The 14873-nt window shown below is 39.3% G+C and overlaps 1 protein-coding gene across 1 annotated transcript in view; it reads left to right on the forward strand.

Annotated features, from left to right (window-relative positions):
• Positions 1-259: 259 nt before the first annotated feature.
• The window catches only part of DENND1B (DENN domain containing 1B), a 253493-nt gene continuing 238879 nt past the window's right edge, over positions 260-14873 (forward strand). Inside the window, exon 1 of the mRNA XM_007459659.1 lies at positions 260-318. The gene's annotated coding sequence lies outside the window, so the exon portion shown is untranslated. The remainder of the gene's footprint in view (positions 319-14873) is intronic.

The following is a 14873-nucleotide window of genomic DNA, read 5'->3' on the forward strand; positions in this document are numbered from 1 at the left end:
TTCTTTGAAGTGAACAGTGTACTTTATAGGTAAGAAAACAGGCTCAGAGGTTAAATGTTTTGCCCCAAGACTCCAGACTCCTAAGCCTCAGGGTCCTTAACTTGCTGAACTAAGAAAACACTTAACTTTTTCTGCGCTGTGGTCATGTAGTTATATGGAACATACTGAGACAAGAACGAGATTAATTTTTAGAGTTAAGAAAATATAAACTTTGTTATAGGAAATAAAAATAACAAAGTTCTTTTTCTTTTAGGGAAAATCCAGAAAGAACCTTTGACTTGGTATTGAGAGTGAAATGTCATGCCTCAGCAGATGAAGGTATGTGTGTTTGCTAATTCAAAACAAGCGCTAATGTTGTAGACAACCAGAACGTGGTGGCATCAGGATGGTACTGAATTAAATGTGTATTCTGTGTCTAGTGTCTCAAGTTCTGGTAATAAAATAGATGCTAAGTCTTTGCCACGAGGTGGTAGCAATCCAGAATGTTATCTGTCCAGGTTAAATTTCAGGTGTATGTAAAGGCCATGTCACTTACAACTTAACTTTACCATTGGTTGATGAAGTTATTGTTAGTTTTGGGGGAAGGGCATATGCCTTTTCATTTTTCATTTGTTTTTGAAAATTCAGCTCCTTTTTTAAATGCTAGCAAAAAATTTCTCGCCTGTACAAATGGGAGCCGCACCAGTTCCCTTCTAATGTTTCCCAAATGCAGAATGTGGACTGAGTACCCCCTCCATGGGGTTCACTTCGGGAGCCTAGGACTTTCAGGGGAAGGTAAACAATCATGGGACATTACTTGGAAGGGTTTCAGCTGTCAGTTCTATATAATTTCCTGAAAAGACAAGAACACTTTAGGATCATGAATTTTTGTCAGTTTCCCCCCTACTTTTGTCGTGTGTGTGTGTGTGTGTGTGTGTGTGTGTGTGTGTGTGTGTGTGTGTGTGTGTGTGGTGGGGGGGGGAAAAGAGATGTGTGTGTGTGTGTGTGTGTGTGTGTGTGTGTGTTGGGAGGTGGAAAAGAGTAAGGGACGTCTCTTCTCACTCATTTCCTTCGTATTGTGCCCTCGTGCGATGTGCTTTCATGGATATCTCCAGTGTATGATTTCACTGCCATTGTACTTAGACCCCAGACAGCTTGATGATTCAGTGTGGAATTTTTGTCCAGACTAGTTGTCCACTCTCAAGGCTTGGTGGAAAGTCTCTCGACACTCTTAGCTCCTGAAACCGGCCAGCAGTTATATGCTCCTAAGCAATTTGGAGCTGCACACCTTAAAATAGAGGAACCTAACCCAGCTGTGGTGAAGTGGGCCTGGCTAATTTTAGGTAGAATGTCAGACACCTTCCTTGCTCCGCCAGCCCTGCCTGCTGCACTTAGGCCCCTGTGAGTTGCAGCTGTGGTCAGGTTTTTTCCCCAGGCAGGGACTGATCCTAGGTTGTACGTGAGCTTTCTCCGATTAAAAAGGTAATCTTTTGTTGTCCTATATGTATTAACATTGGTCTGTTTACGTTCTTTCCAGGCCCAAGTAAGTTCTCTTTGAAGACTCCAATGGATACGTTATTATTATTTTTTGAGCTCCAGTTTAAATCTGTTCTTATAGTATATTTGATACGAATAAATCTTCACAGTACCTTCCATAACATCAGCTAAGGTGTGTGAAGTAGGGCTGACCTGATGTGTTTGTAAAACAGGCTAAATTCCTTTGGCAAACATGGTTTCTCTGTAATTTTAAATGCATGCTAATGCGATCTTGATGAAAGCACGGACCTACCTTATGGAACACCCGATCTGTGCATGTGTGAGAGGGATTCGGACTTTCCATGCAGACTCCGGCGCGGTTTACTCCTTACTTCCACCCTCTGCCTTTTTTCCATTTTTCAGGAACTGGTCATTTCAGTTGGTATCTTTTACTTCTGCCCTTCTTTTATTACCTTCTTGCTTTTTTTGCTGTTGTTATTGTTAAATCGCTACTCATCAGAAACATCTTCATTTGTATTTTAACCATTTATCCAGCATGATGAAGTTGGAAATATAATAAATGCTTAAAATAAGCACTTTGGCTTCTCTGTAGGTTGCAATTGATCCATTCTACCCACGTATTCCATTAAAATGGCTCATTGGCAGCAAATTCAAAAGATTTTTTAAAAAGCTAAATTCAACTATGTAGAAAGCATTAACAACTGTTCTTTTTTGATTGTGACTTAAATTTATGAATATAACTAACATTTTAGGGCCTAACAAGTTACACTTTTTGTGCTCTAAAAAGTGATGCTACTGTATAACTAAAATTTTATGTCAAATTGAGAGTTTGATGTTTCTAAATTTTTTTTGTTAGTTTTCTACTGTATTGATAAATATTGAAGGGCAAAATGTCCATAAATTATTAAAATAAGTTACTGGAATATTCTTATTTAACTATCAATGAAACCTATTGATCTAATGAGTCTCATATACGTATCAGTTTGTTTAAAGTAGGATGCATTTTTTTTGGCTAACATTTACATGAACATAGATGATATTCTTATGTAGTAATGGACCTATAAAACAAAATGTGTAAATTAGGATGTATTAGGGTACAGATATAAAACCAATTTAAATAATAAGGAAACTTGATATTTCATAGGAGAGAAAGTCTAGAAGTAGGTCACCAGAGGCACGAACCCGCGTCCCCTGCATCGGCAGGCGGACTCTCAACCACTGTGCCACCAGGGAAGCCCCCCTGGTGTAGTTTTTGGATGACTATCTGTTTGATCCAGCAGAAAATATGATGCTCAGGGTAAACTTGGTTTATGCTAACATTGGTCATGTTACATTAAGATATTTGGCATGTTTCTTGTTTACTTATTAATAGAGAAGTTTTAACTTATTTATCCCAAAAAATTTACGTCATAAATATCTTCAGAGACAGACCGTCATTAACTGAGTTTTAGTTACGATTGGAAATGGCGGTGCTGAACTGTAACTTGATACATACGGCTCTGGTGAGGTGATGCTCATCATCTCATCTGTTGCTGTTTGGACTTGTTTCAAAGGTAGTATATTGATTTTTTGGAAAAGGACACATTTTAGAGCACATGTGAAGGGCCCCGCAGATTTAAACATTGCTGTGAGTGGGGTTGGTAGTGCTTCCTACCGCGTCCCCTTTGTGTTAGTGGACAGGTTTCTGGTGGTGTCCGCCCAGCTGGCTGGGGAGTCTCCTTGTGGATGTTTTCCTGGCAGGACAACTTCCCTGGTAGCTTCTGCTCCAACTCTCTGAGAGTGACGTGCCAACATCTAGATCTTAACGCTCTTCAACTGATTGCTGGCGCCCCTTTTCATCTCTTTGCTGTCTTTCTTCTTCCCAGCCATCAGGGAAGGTCAGCCAGCAGGGTGGCCTCCCTTCGATTCTAATAACAGAACTTATTGTAACCCGGCTGCCCCTGCTTTCCCCAGAGTGATTCAGGGAAGTGAAAGGTAATCCTTGCTCAATAGAAGATGGGAGATGCGGCCTCTTGGGGTTTGCCTTCCAGGCAGTGGCCTTGGCGCTCCGCTTTCTCTTTCGTATTGTTGGCAGTGCACCCCCAGCAGCAGAAGGGCAGTAGCCCCTACTTGTGTAGCGCTTCGTGCCACACACAGTTCTGGGTACTTTACAAAAATGCTGAGGTAGGAAATGAAGAAACTGAAGCACAGAGGAATGAAGAAAACTTTCCCAAAGCAGTCTGGCTCCAGAGTCTGTATTTTAACGTATTGCCTTTTAATAGATTTGATATATGCATGTATATTTTAAATCTGCTGCCTGTGTCGCCTCTCAGTGTGCAGTAACTTCGCATCAGGAAATACTAGAGTATAACATGTATGCGGTTCAGGTATTTTTTTTAAAACAGGAATACAGTGTCTTCCTGGAAATTAATGAATGAAGTATAATTCCACATAAAATAACTAGTGAGCTTTTTCCTTGTAGTGTTGATTCTGGCACTACTGTTTTTAGGATTTCCATCTCCGTATTTAGTGACTCTTTGATCTAACAGTTTTACTTATTAGTAGTGTTCAACACATCTCTTAGCAAGTCTTGTCTTCTTTATCCCTTTCTGTTTAGCTAGAATAATTTCTCTTAGGAACAAATCCCTCCTTGCTACTGACTTTCCACTTTTATCAGCCTGTCCAGCCCAGCATCAGATTATGTGTCCTTCTGAGCCCTAGCTTATGTGAACAGTTTAACTTCCTCTTTTTTCTGAAATCAGAAGCTTAGGCCAAAGAATCCTGCCTTAGTCTGTGTTCCCCATGCCCTGCAAATGAAAGGTACTTCTAAACTCACTTTTGCATTTGATGAGTTTTCGTCTACAGGGATACTGTTTACACAGATTCACAGCATTTTGCTTCTTCCTGTGTTTTAGCACTTACTGTGTTCTTCTAGATATGTCTAGTATAGTAATATAGAGACATGTAGATATAGCATAGCGTCTGCTTGCCCTGCGTCAAAGAAGCTCTTCAAAGACTGGGCCACGACATAGTAACTGTATGTATCCTTAAGGAACAGTTTAGCGCAGTAACTGGCGTGTTTAGTGCATAGTTACAGAGTGAATAACAGAAATTGGACCGAGCATAGTGCCTGACCATTGGTTGGATGAATTCATAGAGGCTGCCCTTGTGGATGTGATCCTCAGTGTGTGCTGGTGGACAGTAGCAGGGACATTAGCGACCTGTGACTGTCAGTGCCTTGGGCGGGGCTGTTTGGGGTCCCTGTGCTCACTCCGCCTCCCCCATTCAGGACCCACATCTGCCCGGCTCCCTCCTCACGTCACAGGATTTACTAGCACACGTGCTGTGTTTGTGTGTTTGTGGAGGCTGCCCTAAAGCCCATTGACGCCCCTCCACACATGCCAAAACCCCACGAAAACCTTAACAATTGGAAAGTAGAACTTCGATGAGTCGTACATATGATAAAATGGTCTAGGAAACTTTACAAATTGCCCAAGTGGAAAAAACCCTGTGAGTAAAACGCAGTTCCCCTGCTTTTGCTCTCGCTTTGTGTTCGTTAAGGAACTCTGAGTCCCTCTCAGCCCATGTGCACTAGGATAAATTAGAGTAATCTTGAGTGAAAGTTTTAACTTTATATCCTACACTGTAGAAGAAAGCAAAACTTATTTTCTCATAGTTGCTAACCAGGGGCAAAGTTTAATGTGGTTCTTGAGGAGCATATCTTTGAGATACACCATTTTCGTTTTACATCGAAAAATATTGAGAATAGCTGTACTTTTCTGTTTGGCTCTGAGCATTACCTCCTTCACGCAGCTGCCTGCAGGGGAAAAAGCAAGTCACGTTTCAGGGTTCAATATTTGTTGATTGTTACTTTGATAGGAATGCTGCAGAATTTATATTTTGGTAGTTTGATTGTAACTTGTCTTATTAGGTGCTTTTATTTCTTCACATGCTCTTTAACTTTACTGCTTTCGTCCAAGGTGCCCTTTTGATTTTCCAGGTGAGTGACCCCACCATTCCATTGGAGGTGAGACAGCTCCTCCAGGCGCTGTGCTCTCAGGCTGCTGTTTGGCCACTGCTGTGTTGCACGGTGCCATGAGTGTGTCCAGGTTTTTTCTTGGAACTTCCTTGTTTTCTTGATTTTCAAGGTAATATGTTTCTGGTATACTTTTGATCATATTCTCTCATTTGGAGAGAATATTGAGATTATGATCAAATAATATCCCTCTTTCTTTTCCTCCAAATTTTACTTTTCTACTTGCAAGTTACAGGACAGTAATTTACCTTTTAAAATATACAGTTTCAAAGTGCATATACAGTATTAGCAGTAGACATTTTTGGAGTACTTTAAACAAGCAGCCGTGGAATTATTTTAGATAACAGTGAAAATCGAAGGGATTAAGGGTGACATATGTTGTCAGTCAATTCCAAAAGAATCCTTCTTCTGTAGAAATAGGTTTTAATATTTAGCATTCAAACACTCTTCCCACTTTCAAACTCGTAGGCTTAATGCTAAAGGGATATTATGGAAACTAGGAGAGTTTTTTATTTATTTATTTTCGAGCTAGAAAGCATTCAAGACAGCTTTAATAAACTCCTGAGATGCTGTGATGGTCTTATACCGTTAGGTTAAATGGTTTTCCTGCTGTATTTATTTTGGGCACAGCTAGACTCTTAGTTTACATAAATTAAGGATGTTAATTTATTCCAGGTGGTGGTTTGATTTTTACCTATGGAAAAGGGTGTGTTGTTTTGCATTTCTGTGGTAGGTCAGTCCTCAGGCCTGGTTGGGGAACTTGCCAGAGGTGCTCCTGAATTGATTTTCTAGAGGCATTTAGGAGGTTAGTACCGCCTGGGGTCTTAGGGCACACTGCAGAAGAGAACAGTAGAATTGTAGAACTGGAAGTTTCCTTAAAGAGCACCTGGTATAGCCCATTACAGGGGCACCGTGTTGACACGTTTTCTGATTCCTGGAGCCCCTCTGGTCCCAGCACGCAGGTGCGTTGTCATCATGCCGCCCGGTGACCACACAGAGACCTGGACAGAGCATCACGCAGGCCTCCCCCACCCCAGGCACCTGGCTTTAAAATTACCCCTCTGCTTACCACTCTTCAAATCACAATTTCTTTAAGTAGGTGGTGTTGTTTAATGTATTTATCTGATTAAAGTAATTCACAGTGAGGTGTGAACAACTGGTAGACAACCCTCAGGGGAGCATTTTAATTTTAAAGAAAGCCTTGCACACTTGAATTAATTAGGAAGATGCAACTTGCTATAGTGGAAAGATCTCTGAACAGAGGATCAAGTGCACCTCTGTCAGTTACTGGTTAGGTTACTCATTTCCCCCATTTATATTGATACTCTGTTTGTAATTTGTGATTAACAGCTTTAATATGAGTGTAAGTATATTTAGAGTATTTGTTCAGTGAATTTCATTAAGACTTTTTTTTTTTGGTTTATAAGTTCTCAGTTAATGAAATAAAGTTATAGCATCATGGTTACAGAGCCTTATTTACCAATTAATTTTCTCTGATTAGGCTTCCAGTTAGATATATTACAGAAACATATAAAAACTATGTATCTAACTTATACAATGTGTCAGTAAATGTGCCAAGAGCCTACAAATCCTGTTTATCTTCACTACAACCATGTGAAGTGGGGACTATCATTTTCATAAAGATGAAATAGAATCTCAGAAAGGTTAAATAATGTGCCCAAGTCACACAGCTGTAAGAGGTGGGACTGTGATTTGAATCTGTTTTTCTGATTCTAGAACCATTATGCCGTGCTGCCTTTAAAATAATCATCTTTTTCTAATAGCAATGACTTTTTTTTGCAGCAATTTTAGAAAACCATCCTTTTAGACAATCCCTAATTCTAGGCTTGACCAGAGTTGTTGTGATATTATATGAAAATTTTTAACAAATGTCAATCAAAAGACGAAAATGGGAAGAAAAGTATAAACGACATAGGAAATATTCAGTCCCCTTTCATTCATTCAGTGAGTGTTTCTGAGTGGCAGTTATGTGTCAGACACAGATGCAAAGCAGTTGAGCAGGTGACATTCTCGGAGAGAGTGTGTCAGTTCCAAATCAGTGACTGTAATCATGTTGCAAGGGCTGTGGTCGGGCTGGCACAGTGCCCAGCACCGAGTGTGAAAAGGGCGGCCCCTCACTCCGCTCTGGGTCATGGGGGCCATGGGTGGGGGGTTCCTGATGGGATGTAGGGAGAGACAGATGTCTTGTCAGCTCTCAGCTGGGCACCAGGCGGTTATCTCTTTCCAAAGTTAGTTGTTGTACTTCGTATTCAGAATCTTGTGTGAATAATTAAGAGTAAAGAATATATTGCTTTTGGTGTAAATATTTTGAACTAAGGAAGATGATTAAGAAGGACTCTCCCTGCTACAGTGTGATCTGCCTTGGCAGGGGATTGTGGGCTTAACTCAGAGCCTAAAACAGTGTCTGACCCAAAATATCTGTTCAGTGAGTATTTGCTCAATTGTTGAAGCACTATTTTTAAGGTACTGAGATGGCTTTTATGGAAAAGGAATGAAAATTATGAAGGGTGTTGAGAGGTATTGCTATTAAAATGTTTTCTTTTTTAAAAATATAACAGCTTTATCGAACAGGTGGAGTTTATGAAAGTGAAGCTACAGAAGTAGAAGACATAAAAAGAAGTTGCTGAGTAATAATCCTTTTGATATTTGCCTCATGGCAGTTATATTGTATATTGAACTTGGTCTTTACGGTCCTGCCTATGTGAACACTGGATTTTAGGTTTCTGAGGACAAGTATCTCTTTGGATCTCTTGTAGATTTTCGGAAGGTGTCATCTGTATGGATGATGTTCAATAGTGACTTAAGTTATACTCTGTTATTAAGGTGAAATTAGTAAAAGGTTGTGCTATATTTCCAATACCTATTTTAGATTTCTTAAATGTTTTAAAAAACTTTAATGTGTAGAACTTTGAAAGGCTATAGATTTTTATTACCACAAGCAATAGGTGCTTTAATTTTTTTTTTTTTTTTAGTAGAACTGTTGATAAACCACAAACTCTGTAACTTAGTAGGCAGAACTGGTAAAGATCAGATAGAGCCTTTTCCTCTTTCAGTTCCGTCTTATTTATCATTTGAATCTGAAAATAAAGCATAGAACTATCAGTTCAGTACATCTGATGGTCTTCTGCAAATGTGTAAGCGTCCAGAAATTAGTCATTTCAAAAATAATTTTGTCCTGGTTTGGTAGCAGAGATGCACCAGCATTAAGATATGTTTAGTGTTCACATTTATCATTAATGAAAATTAAGCAGTCCTTTAAAATTTTGTAACCTGAGTAATTGTAAAATTTAGACTTCTTATTAATTCTGATAAAAGATTATTTGAAACAACATGAATTTGTGCAGAAAACATTGGTTGAAATGAAACACAGATAAGTTCAGAAGTGTGTTAATGTCCTCAAGATCTGCACATTAAAAATACATGGAAGTGGTTCGGGAAAGATTCTTAAGTGGCTTTTTTTTTGAGATTCCGGTGTATTTTGGATATGATATTTGGAAGAGGAAGTCATGTAATATTTGGGGAATTTTTTTCAAGGTCTTGGTCATTGTTAGTCTTTTATATAAATTAAAATTGTATTTTGTATTTAATAATTATAAGCAATTAATGAGTTTACTTTTAGGAAATACTGCTTTATCTATTTTTATTTTGTTCTTATTACTTCAGAGGACATGAGAACTAACTTTTGGAGTTGTCGTTTTGCTGTGTAATGTGTGATTTTGGTGATGGATATCTGCAGAATAATCATTGTGATAGTAAGGGGCAACACAATTTCATCAAGATTATGTGTTAGTTGTGTTTACTGTGTACAGGTTTTGACATGGTGCAAAAGACATAGTAAGCTAAGAATTGCTATGTACAAAAATACTAGTTTCCAAGTTTTCAGTGGTTACTGTTGTGTTTGTTCATAACAGTGTTTACTCTAAAAAGTGGAAATATTAAAATGGAATATGACTTGCAAGCCAGAATTTTAATTTGTAAATATTTATTTCATTCTTAGCTCAATAGTTGAAGACATAAGTGAATCTCCAGTATAACGCTTTTCATGTGGCATTGTTCTGCATTTGGTTTTTGGGGCTGATGTAGCTGTCCGGAATTCCTTATGTAGCCATTATAAAATCCACTCGCTTATAGTTTACTCAGTTTGGGAATTCATATAATCTCTTGGTAATTTTTTGACTCATTTCCCTTAGGTATTATCCAGATAGGCAATGACCATTTTGTTTATAGATGGGTATGGAAAGAAGAGTGGAGATGCCCCTCATATCAAGTTTTCTACCTTAAACCTTGTATCATATACCACTACTTTCTTCTTAGTGGTACATTCAAATGGCGGCCAGAGTATTGACAATGAGGTCACTGAACACTTCAGAGTCATCCCCATGACTCATTTATTTTGTAACTGGAAGTTTGCACCTCTTCATCTCCCTCCCCTAATCACCTATTTCTTACCACCCACATCTCCTTCAACTACCTTTTGTTCTCTGTATCTAACTCTTTTTCTATCTCGTTATGTTTGTTCATTTGTTTTTTAGGTTCCACCTATAAGTGAAATCATACAGTACTTGCCTTTCTCTGTTTGACTTATTTCACTTAGCGTAATACCGTCTAGGTCTATTCATGTTGTCACAAATGACAAGATATTATTCTTTTTTTATGGCTAAGTAAATATTCCATGGTGTGCATGTATATATATACATATATATGTATATATATACATACACACACACACACACACACACACACACACACCACATTCCTTTGTTGATGGGCACTTGGGTTGCTTCCATATCATGGCTGTTGTAAATAATGCTGTAGTGAACATAGGGATGCATATATCTTTTCTAATTAGTGTTTTTGTTTTCTTCGGATAAATACCCAGAAGTGGAATTACTGGATCATATGGTAGTTCTATTTTTAATTTTTTGAGGAGCCTCCATACTGTTTTCCAAAGTGGCTGCGCCAATTTACATTCCCACCAGTAGTGCAGGAGGGGAGGGTGAATATTATGAAAGGTAATTGTTGTGGAAACCCTCAGAGCAGACACACTCTACATAAAACTGATGCTTACTCTTTGATTGAATATGAATAGGTAGTTAAATCTCTGTTTCAAGGTGAACAGGAGTAAATGGGTCTGATGACATGATTTTCTAAAAACCTGAAGTTTGGAATCCTCTTATGAATAAAACAGAATGTCTTATCTCACAGACGTCATGGTGGAGTGGAAAGGTACTGGACTAAGGGTAGAAACATGGCTTTTGGTCCTGGCTTTGCTACTTCTTAGTTGTGTGACTTGGTAGAGTTGTTTAACTTCTTTTAATTTCACTTTTCACAGTTATAAAAAGTTTGCACTGCATATCTCAAGAATTGTTGTGAGAGTCAGATACAAAATGGCATGAAAGTGCTTTGTAAACTGCTGTAAATCACTATGTAGATGGAAACTTTTATTTGGTTTCTGTATCGTGGTCGTAAAGTCTTTGAAAAAAGGCATGATCACTTCAGCAGAAATCAGGTGTCAGTGATGAAGTTCCCTCCTATTTTGACGTGTGTGATCAACTTGGAAGAAAAGAATGAGAAAGGAAGGGGGTAAGGAAACCTCCCAGGCCCCCATTTAGTATTGCAGAAGGGTCAGACACTAGGAGGATGCAAGATGCCAGTGTACTTTGGGCTGATGAGTTAGTTTCACTTTGACAAGGACGTTTGTCAGAGAATACAGATTTGTAGTACTGAGTCTGACAGTACTCATTGAAAGGCTGGGTGGCATCTAGAGGGACTAAGCAGACCTTGGAAATCACAGTGTGACTTTTCTTTACACTCTTCCACATTTTTCACATGCACTAACTTAAACAGGGAAGTGGGGATTTCACATATGTGTAAAATTTCAAACTTTGAAGAGTTAATATTGACAAGCTGGAAGGTTATCAGAATGGGAATAAACTAAGGGCCCACATCTCTCAAGGAATGATAATGAGGTGAGAGTAAGGGCAACATTATGTAACTGTAGGGTTCTCAAAGGACGTGTTATCAGGTGGAGGTGCAGTGCAGTTCCTTAGGAGTTCTGTGTAAACTGATACTAAGCACTGCAGTGTGTGAGTGGTTAAAGACTACAGCAAATTCAGGGTCGTCCCGGTCATGCCATCACTCTTACTTATTTGCATTCCTGTATAACTTTCTGGAATGCATGCTAAAGGAATCTATAGCTGTGGTGAGCATTAGAAGTTGTATGCAAAGCACGGGCTAGCTTATCAATGCTACAGAATAGAATAAGCCACTGAATGGATAAATAACTAATGATTAAAAGTTGCTCCAGTGTTAATTACTTGAAAAACCTGTTTAGGCTTTGACAAAAATCTGGACTATGTGCCATAAGAGTGGGTTGTGGTTATGAACATCGTCTTTTATTCGAGTGATAATGGATAAAATTTGAGAACCATTGTGTTAAAATTTAAGTCCAGCAATTAACTTTGAAGCAGAATTGTTATATCATTGATATCAGTCTCTTTTTATAGGCATTTTTATAAAGTTTATGAAGTTTACATTTTTTCAAACAAATTTAAGAGCATTCTGTATATTCCTGAGTTCTCAGTAGCAGTGTTCTCGACCTTATTCATGTCATGACACATAGAAGATGACAGTATTTGTACATCTGGGCAGATGGACTTTATCAGTGGTTAGGAGGTATTTGGCCTGGGGCTCCCAGGGTCGAGGGGATCATTTTATTCTCACTCTTCTTTTAACCATGAGAGGGACACGGAGGGATGTTCTCTTTATGGTTTGTTTGGTGAGAGGAGAAGCTGCTCTTTTATTCACTGCTGTTGATGCTAGCTAGTATGGTAGGACTCTAAAGTTATATTGGATTTAGAAGAACTTGGTTGGAGTTCCAAGTTTGTAGTGTGACTCTTAACCTCTCTGAGCCTCAGTTTATTTGTCTTTTTTTTTAAAATTTAATTTAATTTATTTTTATTTTTGGCTGCATTGGGTCTTTGTTGCTGCGTGCGGGCTTTCTCTAGTTGTGGCGAGCGGGGGCTGCTCTTCCTTGCGGTGCACGGACTTCTCATTGCGGTGGCTTCTCTTTGTTGTGCAGCACGGCTTTAGGCACGTGGGCTTCAGTTGTTGTGACACTTGGGCTCAGTAGTTGTGGCTCGCAGGCTCTAGAGCGCAGGCTCGGTAGTTGTGGTGCACGGGCTTAGTTGCTCTGCGGCATGTGACATCTTCCCGGACCAGGGCTCGAACCCATGTTCCGTGCATTGGCAGGCAGGTTCTTAACCACTGCGCCACCAGGGAAGTCCCTCTTTGTCTTTAAAATGACAATAACAACCTTCCTCTTTCCACCATAAAGCTGTGATGACCAATAGAGATAATAAAATATTACATATGAATATGCTTTTAAACAGTGGTTATTTTTATTGTAATTTAAGCAAAGTGTAGGTACATGTCTTTCATAACTCACAAGAAGTAATACTTAGATGCTTTTGTTTGATATGTATACTGTGTGTGTGTGTATATATATATACATATTTAATATATAATGACATACTGTCCATCTATGAGGGCTGCTGACTGCAAAGGTTGGAGGGTGAATTGCAAGATTTCACAATGACTGTGATAATATAAGGATTAATGAGAGATGTTTGCATTTCTTTGCATTTCAGGCTAAGGCCTAGCATACACTTTTGATCATTTAAATTATGGCTTCTGATAAATATTATAAACAACTTTCATATTCATCTATTTTAATGAAAAAATTTTTATTTATTTTTGTCTGTGTCGTGTGTTCGTTGTTGTGCGTGGGCTTTCTCTAGTTGCGGCGAGCGGGGGCTACTCTTCGTTGCGGTGCGCGGGCTTATCACTGTGGTGGCTTCTCTTGTTGCAGAGCTCGGGCTCTAGGCATGCAGGCTCCAGTAGTTGTGGCTCGTAGGCTTCAGTAGTTGTGGCTCGCGGGCTCTAGAGCGCAGGCTCAGTAGCTGTGGCACATGGGCTTAGCTGCTCCACAGCATGTGGGATCTTCCCGGACCAGGGCTCGAACCCATGTCCCCTGCATTGGCAGGCGGGTTCTTAACCACTGTGCCACCAGGGAAGCCCTTAATGAATTTTTTAAAATAAAAAGGATAATGAATAAAATTCAGTATTCGTAACCTACGCTTACTGATAGTCTGGATATTCATACCACTTTTTTGCTAAATAATAAAGCTAAGCTAAATGTCTAATGGCATTATTTTGATTCTTGGAAAAACACATGGGAATAAGTAGCCTCTGGCCTTGCAGAGTAAGACCACAAAGTAGTGGGTAAATATGTTAATTCTGTCTGTCACAATTGACTAATCAAAATGTTCTCCTGCATCATGTTAGACTCTGTGTTTAGGATAACTCTTGGCACTTTTATTGAAGAACTAGCCTGATAACCATTGAAGAAATGAGGTCTCTGTTTTATCACACGTCTGTAACGCTCTCTGGAACCAAAGGGAGCCTCCTGCTTGCTGGAGCAGGACTGCTCTTTTGAGCGTGTGACCAGTGTGTAGGGCAGTCTTGTCCAGCCAAGGAGCTGTCAGCCTCTGTTGTTAACTGCATTTTTTTCAAACTAGGGCCTGCAAATTCTCATGTGTAAGAGACCCTGATCTCCAGAATAAGCTCTACCTTTAAGCCTAATGTTCTAGATCCTCTGTGACCTGGGCTCAGATGACCATTTTAGACTTGACATTCCTGTTTCACATCACTCACCACTCAAACAAATCTTAGGTGATGCTAAGATACACTTCCTTTCTGTCTAGAGTTCTGTTTCCTTCCACTTCTATATACAGTCTCCCTCAGTATCCTTGAGGGATTGGTTCCAGGACCTGTCGGGGATACCAAAATTCAAGGATGCTCAAGTCCATGGTTGACCCTCCGTATCCGCGGATTCCACATCCACAGATATGGAGGGCCAGCTGTATATTCATTGAAAAAAATGCGCGTGTAAGTGGACCAGTGCAGTTCACACGTGTGTTGTTCAAGGGTCAACTGTAGTCTGCTTGTACCCATTCTTAAAGCTCAGCCATGGTGATCGTGTCAGTCATGTCTAAATGCACGTTAGTGTATTAAACCTAGCATCAGGTTACACACTTGTTTTAATGGCAGTTCTCTAAAATTTATATTTGTTTTAATGGCAATCATTTAAAAAGGTTTTTTTTTAAGGTAACAGTCTTTTATATCAGAAAAAATAAACACAAATGATAAAAAAATTTTTATTACCATTATATAAAAGCAAATACAAAAATGAGTCTCCCCCCACATCAAATCCAAAGTGCCTTAGCACCCCTTCCTAGAGAAGACATAGTTTTGGCCGTTTCTTGTACATCCTTTCAGAAAATGTCAGTGCATTTGCCAG

This window comes from Lipotes vexillifer, unplaced genomic scaffold, assembly GCF_000442215.2.
Source record: "Lipotes vexillifer unplaced genomic scaffold, Lipotes_vexillifer_v1.1 scaffold830, whole genome shotgun sequence".
Lineage (NCBI taxonomy): Eukaryota > Metazoa > Chordata > Mammalia > Artiodactyla > Lipotidae > Lipotes > Lipotes vexillifer.